We start from the raw sequence: 10,412 nt of genomic DNA, 5'->3' as shown, positions 1-10,412 counted from the left end.
TTGGAGGCTGTGGTCTGTGTGAATCATGAGAGTTTAAGATTTCAAAGGTTCAGAAGGTTGATAAGGCAAAAGGGCAAGAATCCAAGTAGCTGTTATCAGTTAATAATGCCACTTCCAAAAATCTCCCTCTGACTACCTCCCATCCTTCTGGTTTGCCAATTCTAGCACCACACTCTAGGCATTTTTTTGACCTATTGAGATGTCCAGACCAGTGATTCTTCCCCTCTCTAATTCTCACTTCCCTTGTCTTATTATTAATGACTCCTTACAATGGTCATTACACAAATTCATTTACAAGCAACTTTGTGTGTGTGTGTGTGTGTGTGTGTGTGTGTGTGTGTAGTGTGTGTGTGTGTGTGTGTGGCCTTAACCACTGAACTACATCACCAGTCCTTTTGCCTTTTTTTAAACAGGGTCATGCTAAGTTGCTTAGGGTCTCACTAAGTTGCTGAGGCTGGCTTTGAACTTGCTATTCTCTTGCTAAGCCTCTTGAGCTGCTGGAATAGCGGGCATGCACCACTATACCTGGCACAACTTTAGTTTCTTGACCCTCTCTTCTTTCACTGCACTTGCCAGATCAAGCTCAACTATCTATACACCTGAGGCGTTGAAAAATACTATTTAACCTGTTCCTCTCCAATGTTTCTGTCTTATTATTTGGACTGGTTTCACTTTAAATTCACTAGTGCAAATCTACAGTGGGATACACCGCATGACAATTCTGCATCTCTTTACTGAGATGGGATGCTTCTGGAGAAGTCTGTTTAAAGAGTTCTCCTGGGCTGGGAGATAGCTCAGTCGGTAGAGTGCTTGCCTTGCAAGCACAAAGCCCTGGGTTTGATCCCCAGCACCGCCGAAATAAAAAAAAAAAAAAGAGTTCTCCTATCTCCTGAAACTTCCAACACCCTTTCCACCCCCCTTTTCTCAGGTGAAGGCCACATGACATATGTTACTAATCACTGTGACAGATAGGAACATCCTCACTTTTCCACTACCAGATCTGCCACCTCTTATGCATATCCATACATTGACTTCCTTCCTCTCACAGTGGATGGACCCCTAACCCTATCTAAGTTCAGCTCTTCCACTGAGCTTTGAATCTCCTCCCTTTTGGTCTTAAGATCTTGTTTCTGCAACTATTCCTTTGTTCTCTTCTGTCAGTAATTTCTCCCCCTCTACTAATCTATCACTATCAGTCTACAAACATGTCTGAGGATCTCCCATCTTTGAAAAATCTCCCTACATCTTCCTCCAGCTGTTTCTTCAAAACAAAACTTCTCAAACAAATTGCTTACACTCACTCTTACCAGTCCCTCATATTCCATTTCCCTCGCTTCTCTTTCACATCTGACACTTATTTCATTTCCTTCATTCCAATGAAACTGATTCAACTATGGTCATCAGTGACCTCTATGTTGCCAAATCCAGTGACCACTTCTCTAGCCTTGTCTTGTTCAACCTCTTAGCAACTTTCAACACAAATGACCCTTTCTTTTCTGGGTTGCCCTTCAACCTCTTCTCCTCTCCCCTTTAATTTGCTGCTTCTTCTCTGACCAAATGCTAAATGTTGGTTGGGCCCACTGCTCAATCTGGGCCCTCTCCCTTTTCTTTCTCCATTTTCTCTGTAGAGAAGTCATCCAGTTTCATGACTTTAAATGCCATCCTCCAATGATTCCCAAAATTGTATTCTAGTTCTGTCTCTTCCTTAAGCTCCGGAGTTACCTATCTAAGTGTTTGCTTGACATCTCACTTAGATATCTAACAGGAAGCTGAAGTTTAACACGACTAAGACAGAATTTTTATTTTATACAATATCTCTAACCTGTTTCTCCCATGTTTTCTGCTTCCAAAAATGCTAACACCATCCAGAGTGTGTCAGATTTCTATTGCTTCATAACAAACTACCACAAATTTAGAGACTTAAAACAGCACACATTGGTTACTACACAGATTCTGTAGCTCAGAAATCTGGGCATGACCTAGCTGGGTTCTCTACCTCAGGGCTTCGATCCAGGTGTCAGCTGAGGTCACAGTCTCATTAGAGGTTGACTGGGAAGGATCCACTGCCAGGCTTTCATCTGTTGTTGGAAGAATTAATTTCCTTGTAGTTGCAGGACGAGGGGCTTTGTTTTCTTGCTGAAGTCTCTCTTCATCTCCAAAAGGCTGCCCAGAATTCTTTGCCAGACACCACTTATTTCATAGCAGCTTGCCTCCTCGAAGCCAGGGAAGAGGAGACTCTTCCTGGTGGGAAGTTGGGTTGTGGGTTGGCTAGCAAGAAGAAATTTTATGTAATATAAATGTCATCACAAGTGTGACTTTCCTTCATCTTTGTCATTTTCTATAGGTTGGAGGCAAATCACAGGTCCCACCTACACTCAAGGGGGGGTTACAAAAAGTGTAGGTACCAGAATGCAGAAAATATGGGGGCCACCTTAGAGTCTGTCCAACCATGGTGAGTGCTGGCTAGTCTTTTTTGTCTTCCTGGTGTCCAGCAGGTAACTATTGATTGAACACACACACCCACACACATACAGTCACATATTTTCAAAAGGCAAGTACTAATTTCTTGAAAATAGTACAGTCTAAATTTGTATTGCCAATAAAAAGGTTTTCCTTAGCACCACATACCTTTACTGATGCCCCTAGTCTCAAGGGTAAGAAAACCTGACATTATGCAGAAAAGTGTGAGTTTTTCTTGCTGGTCTTGCTTCCTTATCTCTTCGTGCCCTTCAAACCAGTAAAGTTCTGGGCCCAATGTCATAACGCCTTACTAAATTACCTACCTCTTGATAACCACTGCTTAGTTACATAAGGATCTGTCTTTGGAACTGCCCTATCTCTTCACCCTTAAACTAATGAAACTACTGACCAAGGCTGAGCCTCCTTCCACTCCCTGATAGTGAAAGAGAGGGTGAGAAAGGGTGTTTCCTCTTTTGATTACATAACCAATTCCCACTTGATTCACATTTTAAATAATCTTGATTTCCTTTTCTAATTCTGTACTCTGCTGTTTCATGAGTGTTTTGCTATTTCAATCCATCTTGAACTGGTTTTGTAAGTAGGTGAGCTGAAAGGAACCAACTAAAAATAAATAAACATTTGTAACCTTCCTCAATCTTAGCTGTTTAGGCTCAATAAGAACTGAAGTGAGATCATGAAGCAGTTGATCAACAGTGAAAATCAATGGATGGAGTGCTCAGGGTGGTTGAAGAACAGCTGGAGTATATTACTAGAGAAAGATTGATAGAAGGATAGGAGGTGGTAATCCAAGAGAAGAATGCTTGAAAGCAAGATACTGGAGATGGATACAAATCAATGGTGACACATTTAGACATCTGTCTTTGACCTGTCATTGGTTTAACTTATAAATCTTGCTGTAGAGGAAGTTGCCTAATACCTGCTCAGTACATATTTTGATTTTGCTGATTATCTTCATCTTTTTTTCTGGATACTCTGATGACCAAGGCAAACTTCCTCTGCGTACTTTAAAGGAAAGCATCTGCAGATAAAGTGTTAATGGGGGTTCTGCAGGTCTTCCCAGCAAATCTTGCCAGGGGGAGGAATTTGGATACAAGCCTTATGGTCATGCAGTGGCTTTCTCCTAAAGCATCACGCACCTTCCCGCCTCCCACTCATCCCCTCTGTAGTATACTGGCACTGAAAAGGGTTAGAACCATTATCATGGTGTTATAGGCACCTCTCATTGAATCCCTTGAACAATTCAGGAGAAAGTGCCTAGAGGAAAATAAGAGCTCTAATTATGGGTGGGCCTGCTGAGTTAATGTTTGCAGGCATACTTTTTCATGATTAAATCAGTGGCACACCATGGAAAGGAGATATTTCTGTTCTTGCCTCTTTGAAATTGGCTTTTCTGTCACTAAATTATCTGTCCCAACAGATCCTCTTTGAGTTCAGTGAAATTGCATCATGAAGAGTTTTTTTTTTAATTTAAAAATTACTCAGCCTAGGAGAACATAAAATGAAGTTATGTTACTAATTGTAATCATGCTAATGAAGTTTGCATTTCTTCAGCAAAGCATAGACGCAGTAGATAACAGTCACTGGAAACAAGATTTTTCTCTCTACAATCCACTCCTCTTCTACCAAACAACCACTTCCCTTGTTGCAAGTTCTGAGACCTCTACAGTTTGGATCGATTTACCCTGCTACTTCTTTGAAACGGATGACTTATTTTTGCAAAAATAAATTCATATTTCTTATTTTAAAATCCAAGAGATATATAAAAGTGACGAATCACCCCAAAATGCATACATTTAGTGAATGTCATTCTAGATATATTTCTATACATATGTGCAAAATTTTAACAAGTTTTACTGAGACGTAATTTGCAGGGCATACAGTTTGCCTATTGAGAGTGTACAATTCAGTCATTTTTAGTGTTTTCGCAGAACTGTGCTATCATTGTTGCTAATTTTAGAACATTTTCATCACACCTCCCCCTCCCAAAAAAAAAAGCAAAAAAACCATCCTATAACCATTAGAAGTCATCCTCTGCATCTCTCTGTCCCATCATCAGTTGATAGACATTCAGACTGTTTCCACCTTATGGTTATCATAGAACAGTGCTCCTATGAACATGTGTGTACAGGCTTTTATGTGGATATACATTTTTATTTTCCTTGGGTAGATATCTGGCAAATGGAATTGGAATTTCCTGGTCATTTGGTAATGCTATATTTAACTTTTTTAAATTGTGTAAAATATACGACTTAAAATTAGCCACTTTAACCCATTTTAAGTGTGTGTTTCAGTGTCATTAAGTCATGTACACGCTAGGGTGCAACCATCATCACCACCATCCATCTCTGGAATTTTTCATCAAGCAAAACTGAGACTCTTCACTCATTAAACAATCCCTCTCTATTCCTATCCTCCCCCAATCTCTGCCATCCACCATGAACTTGATTACGTTTAACATTTTTTAGAATTTATTTCAGTTGTCAATGGACCTTTATTTTATTTATTTATATGCGGTGCTGAGAATTGAATCCAGTGCCTCGCACATGCCAGGCAAGTGCTCTACCACTGAGCTACAACCCCAGTCCAATGTTTAACTTTCTAAGAAACTTCCAAACTATTTCCCAAAGTGATTCCACCATTTTACAATCCCATCAGCAATGTTTGAGGGTTTCACCTTTTCCATCTCTACCAATGCTTTTTATTGTCTTTTTTATTTTAGTTCTTTTAATAGATATGAAGTTCAATTTATCAATAGTTAATTGATACTTATACTTTTGGTGTCATATATAACAAACCATTGCCTTAAAAAGATTATATATTTTGACTGTTATAGTTTGGATTTTGAATGTCTCCAAAAGCCATGTGTAAATGGTTTGGTCAGGGCTCCCGTTTTGGTAGGTTGAGGAAACTTTGTGGGGTGGGGCCTTGTAGGAGGTCCTTAGGTCATTGGTGAGCATGCCCTTAAAGAGATTTGTATCCTGGCCCCTTTTTCTCTTTGCTCCTTGGCTGTTGAGGTGAACAGTGTTGCTCCGCCATACCCTCCTGCCATGATGTGCTGCTCTGCTGCAGGCCCAATGCAACAGGGTCAACTGATTATAGATTAGAACCTCTAAAACTATGAGCCAAAATAAACCTCTTGTCTTTGTAAGTTGATTATCTCGTCTATTTTCTTATAGTGATAGAAATCTGACTGAGACAATGACCAAAAAGATTAATCCAAGGTATGCAAGTTTGGTCTAACATTCAGAAATCATATCATTAGAAAAAAAGAATGAACTCACATGGTTCATTCTCAATAGACACAGGGAAAGCATTTGACAAAATTCAATAGACTTTGATGATAAAAACACTCAACAAACCATGACTGGAAGGAAACTTCTTTAAATGCACAGTTCAAGGTCATTTAAGATATCCTTGTAAAGAATATCTATGAAAAAATCCCCAGTTAAATAGATAGAAATAAGATAATGATGTCCACTTCATCACTGCTATTCAACATTTTACTAGAGGATCTGCCAGGATATTTAAGCAACGCAATGAAATAAAAAGCATCCAAATTGGATAGGAATAAGTATGACTATTCATATATAACATAATTTTGTATGTGGAAAATCCTAAGGAATCCACTAAAAAGATCACTAAAACTAATAAACAAGTTCAACAAGGTTTCAGGATATAGGATCGATATACAAAAATCAATTGCATTTATGTACATTTCAACAAATAATAAAAAATGAAATTAAGAAAACAACTTCATGTACAATAGCATCAAAAAAATAAAATTCTTAGGAATAAATTTAACAAAAGAAGTACAAGCCAGGTGCAGCTTGGGAGGCTAAAGTAGGAGGATTGTGTCAATTTAGCAAGGCCCTAAGCAATTTAGCAAGACCCTATTTTGAAAAAAGGGGAGGGGCTGGAGATGTGGATCAGTGGTAAAACACCTTTGTGTTCAATGCCCAGTACAAAAAGAAAAGTACAGAACTTATAGTCTGAAAATTATAAAACATTGTTTAAAAAAATAAAGATCTATATAAGTAGAAAGACATGATGTTCACAGGTTGGGAGATATAATATGCTTCAGAAATAAATAATCTCCAAATTTTTCTATAGATTAAATACAATCTCTGTCAAAAATCTCAACTTTTTAAAAAATATTTTTCTTAGTAGTCAATGGGCCTTTATTTTATTTATTTATATGTGGTGCTGAGAATCAAACCCAGTGCCTCACACATGCCAGGCAAGTGCTCTACCACTAAAAAGATCACTAAAACTAATAAACAAGTTTGGAAGCCACAACCCCAGCTCCCAAATCTCAACTTTTGAGTTGGCTTCTTTATAGGAATTAATTCAGTGACTTAAATTTATGTGAAATTTTAATGTAGTTCTTACATTCAGCTCTATAATCCATCACCCATCTGGGGTTAATTTTTATATATAGCATGGAAGTAGGGGTCCAACCTCATTCTTTCTTCTTTATTCCCCACTCTATTCTTTGCATGTGGATACCCACTTGACTCAAAGCCATTTGTTATAAAGATAATTCTTTAACTCATTAAATTATCTTGGTGATCTTGTTGAAAAGCAATTGACCATAAACATAAGGGTTTATTTCTAGACTTTCAATTCTATTCCACTGACCTATAAGTGTTAATTGTCCAACATTTAATGTATTTATTGATATAGCTATCAATAATTTAGGTCTACCATCTTAGGTCCCTTCTATCTCCTGTTCTTCCATTTCCCCTTTTTTTGTGGGGGCCAGCCTCCTTTTGGACTATTTAAGTATTCTGTAATATTCCATTTTAATTCATAAATTATCTTTTTTCTTTTTTTTTTTTTTTTTTTGGTACTTAACCGTAGAGCTACAGCCCCAACCTTTTTTATTTTCTTTTGAGATAGGCTCTCACTGAGTTGCTTAGGACCTTGCTTAGTTGCTGAGGTTGGCTTTGAACTTGGGATCCTCCCGCCTCAGCCACCTGAGTCACTAGGATTACAGGTATGCACCACTATGCCTAGTCATCAATTGGCTTTTTGACCATCTTTATGTAGTTGAAACTTTGTTGCTTTTACAAATAAGTTTGTTGTAGTGATTGCTGTACAAATTACAATATACTTACTTAACCTTTCATAAACTAGAGTTAACTTTTACTATTTCACATAAGGTATTGAAACTTCACAGTTATATAAATTCATTGAGTATCAGTTCATCATTGATCTTTATGACATAGTTAGCACATGTATAAAACATCTATTGAAATCCCAGTAGGTAATCTTATAACTTTAAATAAATGTGGATATTGTATAAATTTTGAAAGGAAAAGAGTAATCTGGTGTTTTTACATAGCTAGTTACCATTTCTATAGCTATCCATTTCTGAAGAGTCAAATTTCCCTCTGGTAACATTTCTTTCAACCTGAAGAACTTCCTTTAGTATTTATTTTTATAGCAGGCAGTTTCCCTTGGTCTGAAATAAACTGTCTTTCTTTTTCATTCATGAAGAATATTTTTGCTGAGTATAACATTATGGGTCGATGGTTGCATGGTGTTCATGCCTCCAATGAAAAATCCGTAGACATTCAAATCATTGCTCCCATGGGTATAAAGCGTTTTCTCTGTCTGATTTCAAAGATTTTCCTTAATTTTTGACTTTAAATACTTCCATTACAAAGTCTCTAAATGTGGTTTTCTACAAGTTTGTATTGCTTAGGATTTGAAAATCCTTAAATTTGTTAATTTGTGTCTTTCACCACATTTGGAAGAGCTTTAGCATTATTTCTTCAAATATCTTTTACTGCACCAATACATATTTCTTCTCTTTTTTTGGACACATATATTGCATCTTTTGATTTTTTTTTCATATATCCCTAAGACTCTGTTTATTTTTCCCAGACCATGATTTACTTGGTTTATCTTTTTTTCTTTTGTAAAATTATTCAACACTTATTTTCTAAAGTTTATCATTTTTACAAAACAAAACAAAGAGCAGGTATCAAAAACAGTAGAGTTTATGGAATTTCTGCACCAGTTTTCACATAAGTCAGTGATTATGAAACTGGTAGCCAACGTAAATACTAAACACAGGCTGATTTCCCTCTTGGTCATATGCTTTTGGGTGTTTTTTTTTTTTTTTTTTTTTTTTTTTGAGCTACTCTGTAATAATAGCTTTTTATAAGCACCAGTCACTTTGTGAGAACCAATTTGGTGTGTCCAACAAAGTAAACAATTTTTTGCTGTGTGGCATTTTCTCTTTTAAAAAAACACTGAGCTGTACACAGAATATGTTATTTGTTTGGATCTGAACCAAATCTTTTGAGATCCCAATTACCCTGAAGAACACTGAGGACATTTATAGGGCATACTAAATGATATATTAAATATTCATATACATCATCATAATGTCTAAGGCGGCTACTATTCTTCTAAAGAAATAGTATTTCATTCAGAGGCTGCTCAGAGTTTGAACTGTATCATAGTTTCTACTTCCTTTCTGATTTGGAGTAGTTTCCCCAAAGGGAGCCATATTATTGAAAAGAAATTTTAATATCATGCCAAATAGACTCTGATATTTTACAGATATACCTGTATAGAACAAGATTCCTTGTTCTGGACCCTGGGTGACCACAAAGAAATCAAGAGGCCATGATAATGGAATGTTGAAAGGAAGTAGCATTTGTAAAACTCACAGCATAATCCAGAGGCAAGCAGAAATATATAAGTGGAAGTTAGTAGTGGTTTTCACTCACCACTTTTGCTTAAATAAGAGAAGTATGGTCCAGTTTTGCAATTAATAGCTGCCAGTTTCTCAAATAAATAAATATATACATATATGTAAATATATGTATTAAAAAATAAAAATCACTTCCTGACTAGCAATGAGTTAGGAAACTGGCCTCAAATTCTGATCAGATCCCTCAGTATTAGTCAAAAATAATATAAAAGAGCACAGAAATCAGCTGATAGGGGTTTAAGATTGCACAATTAAACCTGAATGTACATGATACTATACACAGACTGGTATACACATCATTGAAATGATTATGAGAGTATGAAACAATCCTGCTGAAGCCAAATTTCTTCCACATTATCCCAATTTTCATGAAAGGAAATCTGGTATGTAATTCTCTTCTTTATAGATGTGAAAAAGGAAGCAAGAAGGCAAGAGCTGAGAGAAGCAGATGCTACCCACAGGGCAGCGGTGGCATTGGGTTGTTTTGGTCTTTGTACCAGCAATTCCCACTCCCGCGGTGGAGCCAGTTCCTGCTGGACTACACTGTTTTCCTTGCAGTCAAGACACGAACATGGATCCTACTCCTCCAGCAGCAAGTGCTTTTTCATGCCATTGTGGTAACAGCACTGCTATTGTCAGATGGGCTCTCAAAGCCCTTATAAATATACTTCATTAAGAGATCCACACCATTCTTGTCCAGAGATTGAACGGCCTTTTCAATATTATTAGCTTTAAAAGAAATGAGCATCTTCAAGACAGTGCTGCCTGCCGGATCCTTCACCGCCAGACTCTTGGTGTTGACAGGGGGATTTTTCAGAGCTGCCTGGCGAGCAGGCGCCATGTTTCCTGGCCGCAGGCAGGAGTCCACTTCGCACACGTCTGGCCCGGCCTGTCAGTCGCCTCCGTCCTCCTCGTCCACGAACTTGTTCTCGTCGTACTCATCCACGTCCACCTTCCGGAAGCGGGCCGACGACACCGTGTTCTTCGACATCCCGGACCCAGACCGTGGCAAGGCCTCCTCCGTCCTGCCTCTAGTTCAGCTCGCCCGGCCCAGCAGGAACCCACTACCCGGCGCCGGATTCCTACTTGGTTTTTCTAATTGGATAATTTCTATTGATTCATCTTCAGTTGTATTGCTTATTCTTTTCTCTGTCTTCTCTGTTATTGAGCCTATACAGTAAGTTTTTCATTTCAGAGATTGTAC

The 10,412-nt window shown here is 37.8% G+C and overlaps 1 pseudogene across 1 annotated transcript; it reads right to left on the bottom strand.

The window, feature by feature from the left end:
- Window positions 1–9,321: 9,321 nt before the first annotated feature.
- LOC306643803 (actin-related protein 2/3 complex subunit 5-like) lies at window positions 9,322–10,199 on the bottom strand (annotated as a pseudogene). The gene has a single exon. The product of its transcript is annotated as an actin-related protein 2/3 complex subunit 5-like (transcript).
- Window positions 10,200–10,412: the final 213 nt, after the last annotated feature.

The sequence above is a fragment of the Sciurus vulgaris genome (genome assembly GCF_902686455.1).
Source record: "Sciurus vulgaris genome assembly, chromosome: 14".
NCBI lineage: Eukaryota > Metazoa > Chordata > Mammalia > Rodentia > Sciuridae > Sciurus > Sciurus vulgaris.
This window is presented reverse-complemented; position numbering and strand designations above follow the sequence as displayed.